Genomic DNA, 9,568 nt, shown 5'->3' with positions numbered 1-9,568 from the left:
CAATACATGGAGAGCCTGTCTTTTACTTAGTGTACCTTGTATATTTTGGTAAGCAGTCATGTCTGCTCTAGTGGCCATATATTGTGCTGATAAGACTCAACTATAAGTATGATACCGATTTTTATTTATATTTAACTTTTTCCATTGTTTTTATTTCTATTACTGTTTATGTTTTTGTCCTATTTAATTTAATTTTCTGTGATATCCTTTTATGATGCCTTGGTGGGTGGGTGGTTGGATGGGAGGGAGGGAGGGTTTGACGTTGTACTGTCTAGAAAGTTTTTTTTATGTATAGAAAGTATCATATTCTTCCTGGGGTTGTAAATGAACAGATTTTAATAAGATTTCATGTTGCTAAAATGCTGTCAGTTCCACTTTAACTTCGTGTTGTCCCTGCTGGTGCTACATGACTCCTTTTATGAGTCTGACAGCACCCTCAGTTGCCTCGCAGCGATACTTTACACACATCCCCAATTTTAGACGGGGAAAACATGTGAGACACTTAAAGAGATATGTGTGTTGTCCAGGAAGAGATGGAGGTAAGTAATAAAGAGGATGCAAGGTACAAGGTGTAATAAAGCATTCGATGTCAGACCAATTTGCTCCAACGGGCCTGCAAAAGGACAGGGCTCTCTCTCTTTCTGGCTGGCTCTGGCTCAGGCAGTATGTCACCCCTTCGCTCCCAAGGACCAAACTCTGGCCACAAAGGGCTGCTGATTCCAGGACAGGGTCCAGAATGGAGATGGGCAACTTCATCCCCACCTAGTGGTGAGAGAGGAGAATAACACACAGGAGCGACCAACCCCATCCACCTTTACACACCATTGAGTCATCCAAATGAGATTAAGGATCCGGTCCAATTCATTGGAATGCTTTGATTTTGTAAGACGTTCCTCAGAGATGACACAGCATTCCCAGGCGGCTGATAAAGGTGTGAATATATGTTTCATCAGCACTGGAGCCTTGAGAGATGGTCTGTTTTCTGCATCTGATAGTAGCCTAATACACTGTAAATCAACCAAATCAGGCTCCTCAGTCCATGTGTCCTCTGTGTGTGCTTGTTTTTGTTCCAGATGATTCAACTAATTCATCTATATAATTGAGAATATGCATAGATGGTTTGATTCAACTCAGTTTAGTTTGGGTTCATTACAGAGGGAATCAGTATTCTCAGGGGTGGACACTGGACTGCACCTGCGGGCAGATTTCATTGGGCTAATTCAATATCCCTCAATCATTCACTGAGCTATCAATACCTGTCAATTATTCACGTTAACTTATAGGCCTGTTCTCAGAATGGTCAGAGAGAAAATCCTTGAATCAGGAATCATTGAATCATGTAAATGTGAATGGGTTAAAATGCCTGGTCAATTGGTCACATATTAGATAGATTTTGCTATAATTTTGCTATCCTTAAGCACCCGATGATAAGAAAATTAATTAAAGTTCCTGGATTTCCACAATAACTAAAACTCCATCAATCATGGTAAACCTACAGCACTCCATGATGATTTTCATAGTGTACCATTGACCCCTGCTTCTTTGAGGCAGAGTTGATACAGTAGAAGGATTATTACATCTCCTGGTCCACTCCCGGGTGCACTTTCTCTCTGCCCCAGGGTTTGTTCAAAGTAAATCTAGCCTCTGGTCCTGGCAGCAGTTCTTAACCTCTCCTCCTAACTTTACTCTCTCTGCTCCTTCTCCTTCCCTGCAGCTTGATGAGTCAAACCCAAGAGGACCATTACACATCTCCTCTTCTTCTACTGAGGTGGAGAGCCATGGCAGATGCCCTATGCTTCCAAGGGGGCCAAGAGGATTAAGGCAAGTAAGTACTGTATCTGCTCCATTCATCACCAATGAGTCCCAAAACTACACCCAGCCATTTCCAGCACAGTCCTCAACTAGACGCAAGTACCAGCGTTTTGTATGTAGAGACACTCACATTAGTAATAAACCCGGGACAATCTCGTCATGAAAACAGACGATAAAATGAACCTTATTTGCATTCATTACTTTAGTTAATTGTGCTATTTGAATATTACACAGCCTGTTATTCAACATTAGAAGTCAATTAATAAGTGACTGATGCATGTATTAGCCCAATCAAGGCCAAACTTATTTGGAGGCTGTCAAATTGAGTAAAGCCCTGAATGCCTTTTTCAGTATGCAGAGATTCCACTTTTGAATTGTAGACCCGCAAGCATGAAAATCAGACCGAAGTCTGAACATTTAACTAAAAACATTCAATTTCTGACATGTACTATATCAAAAGCAATTCAGGAATATGTCCCTAGATGTTGTTCTATTTGACATTTCAATTCTGATCCACCATTATGTCATACATTTAATGAACTATTACTGTATTTCCTATTTCTGCTCATTTATTGAATTCGATCACCAGAATTTATGGACCTGAAATAGAGCTGTCAGTGTTGATGTGCTGTATCCCCTCCTATTCTGTTGATAAACAAATATATTTCAAAAATTGTGCAACATTGTCTTGGAAAAGCAATTCCTCAGACCGTCACAACAATTCCCGGCCTCATTTTTCACATTCGGAGAGAAGAGTAAGGAAATTTGAGTGCTTTCCTGAGCAGAAGGAATACAGGGAGCCCACCCAGCTGTGTGGCATGACCTTTTCCCTCCCATACTAACAATGGATATATGCACAAATTCTTTATCATCATAATATGCATCCTGTGTGTGTGGGGCTCTGAATTTTGTAACACTTATTTTTTTCTTCATTATCTCTTGGTTCAAAGTTCATCTCATCTTTCTCTGCAGGAACATCCCTCAGCTTCATCCCTCTTCAGAGTTATTTGTCTGGCATAAGAAGCCTGAACGACACTTAGCATGAAGATTAACTTTGCACATTGACAGCTCTGCCACCTAAGAAGGAGAGATGGGCAGCAATAATAGACACCTGACCTTTGGGCCTAATATGGAAAAGTTTTATATTCACAAGGTAACCTTCACTGATGGGCGTGGACTTCTGCTCTCCTCATGATGCCTCCCCTGACATTCACTCAAACCAAACCCATGGCCATCATGCAGTACCAATACCTATAAGAGGTGCAAAAAAATCTCAACATTAAATTCTATTAAGCAGGTATTAACAAATCAACCATACAAATCATATACCATGTTATCTAACATTCTCGGGCACTATAACTGGCAGTGTCGTGCTTCAGTAGGATTTAGACAAGCCATTGGATCACTCTGAATAACAATCAAAAGGGTAATGTCTCTAAACAAGCATAATTGGTCTTGGACTGGCACCTCGAAGCACCATAGCTAATATCCTAACAGTCTATGTGGTTCTATATCTCTACAATCTGGATCACATCAGATACCTGTGGCTATGGGTTTCAGACAGTTTGTCACGCCCTGACCATAGTTTGCTTTGTATGTTTATATGTTTTGTTTGGTCAGGGTGTGATCTGAGTGGGCATTCTATGCTGTATGTCTAGTTTGTCTGTTTCTGTGTTTGGCCTGATATGGTTCTCAATCAGAGGCAGGTGTTAGTCGTTGTCTCTGATTGGGAACCTCATTTAGGTAGCCTGTTTTGTCATTGTGGGTTGTGGGTGATTGTCCATGTGTCGTGTTTGTGTCAGCACGATTGGTATTTAGCTTCACGGTTGTTTCTTTGTTGTTTTTGTAGTGTTCAGTTTTTTCCATTAAAATGACAAACACCTACCACGCTGCGTATTGGTCCTCCGATCCTTCTCGCTTCTCCTCGTCAGATGAGGAGGACGAAGACAGCCGTGACACAGTTCATCATTTCCTGAACTGAGGAGAGGAATAACAGAAAAAGTTTAACATGACAGACTGTGCTGAATAATTAAAGGAATGTGGGTGCTGACAGACATGTTGAGAATGTATCTCATAAAGCCTGTCCGGCTCTACTAATTACTTTCCTCTTCAGAAAGACAAAATAATTATTGTGTGCATTAATTGTGTATGTCTCTAAGCTATTACTGAAACATCCAGCCCTTTGTTTAGCATGGTCATGATCAGCAGGTCAGGATATGACATATTAGCAAAAAATGATAATAAAATGGAACCCAGTTGGGGTCTCAACTTACTGTTGAGAGTTAGAATAGTAGAATACACAAGATCGCTCTGTACATATTAATTTTGAGTTTTCAACAGTGACACAACTTTGGATTTTAGTGCAGGGAGATATCTTACTGAAATAAGTTACACTCCAAACAGCCTACCCGACCGCTCAGAGGCGTCTGCATGGTCCTAAAGCCTCGTTTTGTTTCACATTCCAATGATAAAACTGGGGGAAATGGAATTTCGTCCCCAGTGAAAGTTGCAGCCCTGGTTTTTAAACCCGGTGCTGAGTTAATGTGTAGCGGCTAATTGTATAGCTAATAGGCTATCTGCTTGTAGATCGACTGAGGTGAATGAAGGTGCAGCAACCAATGTGGTAATGGGTGGTGTCACGGCCATCGTAGGGAGGAGACCAAGGCGCAGCGTGGTATGAGTACATTCTCTAAATTTTAAGAATGAACACTGAACAAAACTAACAAAACAACAAAACGAACTGTGAAGCTATACAAAGAGTGCTAACAGGCAACTACACATAGACAAGAACCCATGAAACCAAAAGTGAAAATGGCAACCTAAATAGGATCCCCAATCAGAGACAACGATAAACAGCTGCCTCTGATTGGGAACCAATTCAGGCCACCATAGACCTACAATTACCTAGACTTACAAAAACCCCTAGATCTACAAAAACCCTAGACAAGACAAAACAAGCATACCCACCCTCGTCACACCCTGACCTAACCAAAATAATAAAGAAAACATAGATAACTAATGTCAGGGCGTGACATCATTAGCATTGGAGGGTGGTTGGGGATGGATGTCACATGGAATGTGGGGTTGGTTGTCACTATCAACTCCATTATAAAACAATGTCAGGTTGGTTGTCACAATCCGACCCATTATAAACATATTGTTCAGGGATATTACCACTGCCAGTATAATACAAATATATGGTACCATTGCTCCCTGCTTTTTGAAGCAGAGTTGATACAGTAGAAGGATTATTACATCTCCTGGTCCACTCCCGGTGCACTTCTCTCTGCCCCAGGGTTTTGTTCAAAGTAAATCTAGCCTCTGGTCCTGGCAGCAGTTCTTAACCTCTCCTCCTAACTTTACTCTCTCTGCTCCTTCTCCTTCCCTGCAGCTTGATGAGTCAAACCCAAGAGGACCATTACACATCTCCTCTTCTTCTACTGAGGTGGAGAGCCATGGCAGATGCCCATGCTTCCAAGGGGGCCAAAGGATTAAGGCAAGTAAGTACTGTATCTGCTCCATTCATCACCAATGAGTCCCCAAAACTACACCCAGCCATTTTCCAGCACAGTCCTCAACTAGACGCAAGTACCAGCGTTTTTGTAATGTAGAGACACTCACATTAGTAATAAACCCGGGACAATCTCGTCATGAAAACAGACGATAAAATGAACCTTATTTGCATTCATTAACTATTAGTTAATTGTGCTATTTGAATATTACACAGCCTGTTATTCAAACATTAGAAGTCAATTAATAAAGTGACTGATGCATGTATTAGCCCAATCAAGGCCAAACTTATTTGGAGGCTGTCAATTGAGTAAAGCCCTGAATGCCTTTTTCAGTATGCAGAGATTCCACTTTTGAATTGTAGACCCGCAAGCATGAAAATCAGACCGAAGTCTGAACATTTAACTAAAAACATTCAATTTCTGACATGACTTATATCAAAAGGCAATTCAGGAATATGTCACCTAGATGTTGTTCTATTTGACATTTCAATTCTGATCCACCATTATGTCATACATTTTAAATGAACTATTACTGTATTTCCTATTTCTGCTCATTTATTGAATTCGATCACAAGAATTTATGGACCTGAAATAGAGCTGTCAGTGTTGATGTGCTGTATCCCTCCTATTCTGTTGATAAAACAAATATATTTCAAAATTGTGCAACATTGTCTTGGAAAAGCAATTCCTCAGACCGTCACAACAATTCCCGGCCTCATTTTTCACATTCGGAGAGAAGAGTAAAGGAAATTTGAGTGCTTTCCTGAGCAGAAGGAATAACAGGGAGCCCACCCAGCTGTGTGGCATGACCTTTTCCCTCCCATACTAACAATGGATATATGCACAAATTCTTTATCATCATAATATGCATCTCTGTGTGTGTGGGGCTCTGAATTTTGTAACACTTATTTTTTTCTTCATTATCTCTTGGTTCAAAGTTCATCTCATCTTTCTCTGCAGGAACATCCCTCAGCTTCATCCCTCTTCAGAGTTATTTGTCTGGCATAAGAAGCCTGAACGACACTTAGCATGAAGATTAACTTTGGCACATTGACAAGCTCTGCCACCTAAGAAGGAGAGATGGGCAGCAATAATAGACACCTGACCTTTGGGCCTATATGGAAAAGTTTTATATTCACAAGGTAACCTTCACTGATGGGCGTGGACTTCTGCTCTCCTCATGATGCTCCCCTGACATTCACTCAAACCAAACCCATGGCCATCATGCAGTACCAATACCTATAAGAGGTGCAAAAAAATCTCAACATAAATTCTATTAAGCAGGTATTAACAAACAACCATACAAATCATATACCATGTTATCTAACATTCTCGGGCACTATAACTGGCAGTGTCGTGCTTCAGTAGGATTTAGACGAGCCATTGGATCACTCTGAATAACAATCAAAAGGGGTAATGTCTCTAAAACAAGCATAAATTGGTCTTGGACTGGCAGCTCGAAGCACCATAGCTAAATATCTAACAGTCTATGTGGTTCTATTATATCTCTACAATCTGAATCACATCAGATACCTGTGGCTATGGGTTTCAGACAGTTTGTTCACGCCCTGACCATAGTTTGCTTTGTTATGTTTATATGTTTTGTTTGGTCAGGGTGTGATCTGAGTGGGCATTCTATGCTGTATGTCTAGTTTGTCTGTTTCTGTGTTTGGCCTGATAATGGTTCTCAATCAGAGGCAGGTGTTAGTCGTTTGTCTCTTGATTGGGAACCTCATTTAGGTAGCCTGTTTTGTCATTGTGGGTTGTGGGTGATTGTCCATGTGTCGTGTTTGTGTCAGCACGATTGGTATTTAGCTTCACGGTTGTTTCTTTGTTGTTTTTGTAGTGTTCAGTTTTTTCCATTAAAAATGACAAACACCTACCACGCTGCGTATTGGTCCTCCCGATCCTTCTCGCTTCTCCTCGTCAGATGAGGAGGACGAAGACAGCCGTGACACAGTTCATCATTTCCTGAACTGAGGAGAGGAATAACAGAAAAAGTTTAACATGACAGACCTGTGCTGAATAATTAAAGGAATGTGGGTGCTGACAGACATGTTGAGAATGTATCTCATAAAGCCTGTCCGGCTCTACTAATTACTTTTCCTCTTCAGAAAGACAAAATAATTATTGTGTGCATTAATTGTGTATGTCTCTAAGCTATTACTGAAACATCCAAGCCCTTTGTTTAGCATGGTCATGATCAGCAAGGTCAGGATATGACATATTAGCAAAAAATGATAATAAAATGGAACCCAAGTTGGGGTCTCAACTTACTGTTGAGAGTTAGAATAGTAGAATACACAAGATCGCTCTGTACATATTACTTTTGAGTTTTCAAACAGTGACACAACTTTGGATTTTAGTGCAGGGAGATATCTTACTGAAATAAGTTACACTCCAAACAGCCTACCGACCGCTCAGAGGGTCTGCATGGTCCTAAAGCCTCGTTTTGTTTCACATTCCAATGATAAAACTGGGGAAATGGAATTTCGTCCCCAGTGAAAGTTGCAGCCCTGGTTTTTAAACCCGGTGCTGAGTTAATGTGTAGCGCGCTAATTGTATAGCTAATAGGCTATCTGCTTGTAGATCGACTGAGGTGAATGAAGGTGCAGCAACCAATGTGGTAATGGGTGGTGTCACGGCCATCGTAGGACGGAGACCAAGGCGCAGCGTGGTATGAGTACATTTTCTAAAATTTTAAGAAGAACACTGAACAAAACTAACAAAACCAACAAAACGAACTGTGAAGCTATACAAAGAGTGCTAACAGGCAACTACACATAGACAAGAACCCATGAAACCAAGTGAAAAATGGCAACCTAAATAGGATCCCCAATCAGAGAACAACGATAAACAGCTGCCTCTGATTGGACCAATTCAGGCCAACATAGACCTACAATTACTAGACTTACAAAAACCCCTAGATCTACAAAACCTAGACAAGACAAAACAAGCATACCACCTCGTCACACCCTGACCTAACCAAAATAATAAAGAAACATAGATAACTAATGTCAGGGCGTGAACAGTACCCCCCCACCCCCCCAAAGGTGGCGGACTCCCGACCGCAAAAACCTGAACTTATAGGGGAGGGTCCGGGTGGGCATCTACCCTCGGTGGCGGCTCTGGTTCTGGATGCCGGCCCCCCTCTTTAGCACTGATCCCTCCGCCTTCGTAAATCCGGACCGCGGATCATCGCCGGAGGCTCTGGACCGCAGATCACTGCCGGAGGCCCGGACCGGAGACCCTGCTGGAGACCGCCGGGCTGGGAACCTTCGCTGGAGACCCCGGGCTGGGAACCTTCGCTGGAGAACTCCGGGCCGGGGACCGTCGCTGGAGGCCCCGGACCGGGGACCGTCACTGTAGACTCCGGGCCGGGGACCGTCGCTGGAGGCCCCGGACCGGGGACCGTCGCTGTAGACTCCGGACTGGGACCGTCGCTGGAGACCCCGGGCTGGGGACCGTCGCTGGAGACACCGGGCTGGGGACCTTCGCTGGAGACCCCGGGCTGGGGACCGTCGTTGGAGACCCCGGGCTGGGGACCGTCGCTGGAGACCCCGGGCTGGGGACCGTCGCTGGAGACCCCGGGCTGGGGACCGTCGCTGGAGACTCCGGACGGGGACCGTCGCTGGAGACCCCGACTGGGGACCGTCGCTGGAGACCCCGGACTGGGGACCGTCGCTGGGACCCCGGATGGGGACCGTCGGCTGTAGACTCCGACGGGGACCGTCGCTGGAGACCCCGGGCTGGGGACCGTCGCTGTAGACTCCGGGCTGGGGACCGTCGCTGGAGACCCCGGGCTGGGGACCGTCGCTGTAGACTCCGGGCTGGGGACCGTCGTGGAGACCCGACTGGGGACCGTCGCTGTAGACTCCGGGCTGGGGACCGTCGCTGGAGCGACGGGACTTACAAAAAAACTTCTAGATCTACAAAACCCTAGACAAGACAACACAAGCATACCACCCTCGTCACCCCTGACCTAACCCAAATAATAAAGAAAACATAGATAACTAATGTCAGGGCGTGACAGGTGGGGTCATTTTTGCTTGTTTTTGCTGTTCTCCATTTTAACGTTTTTAAATTGTATAGAAACGCTGAGCTTCAACTTTCTTAAAATGTCTTAGATGCGGGATACAGGAAATGCTGCACTCATAGTGCCATATCAGAGAAGGAGATCAGACCACATCATAGTACAGCAACTCACTCACTAACTTCCCCAAAACATCTGAGTGAGTGAGTGG

The sequence above is a fragment of the Salvelinus sp. IW2-2015 genome, linkage group LG4q.1:29 (genome assembly GCF_002910315.2).
Source record: "Salvelinus sp. IW2-2015 linkage group LG4q.1:29, ASM291031v2, whole genome shotgun sequence".
Classification (NCBI taxonomy): Eukaryota; Metazoa; Chordata; class Actinopteri; order Salmoniformes; family Salmonidae; genus Salvelinus; species Salvelinus sp. IW2-2015.
The sequence above is the reverse complement of the archived record's forward strand: the minus strand, read 5'-3'. Positions refer to the sequence as shown.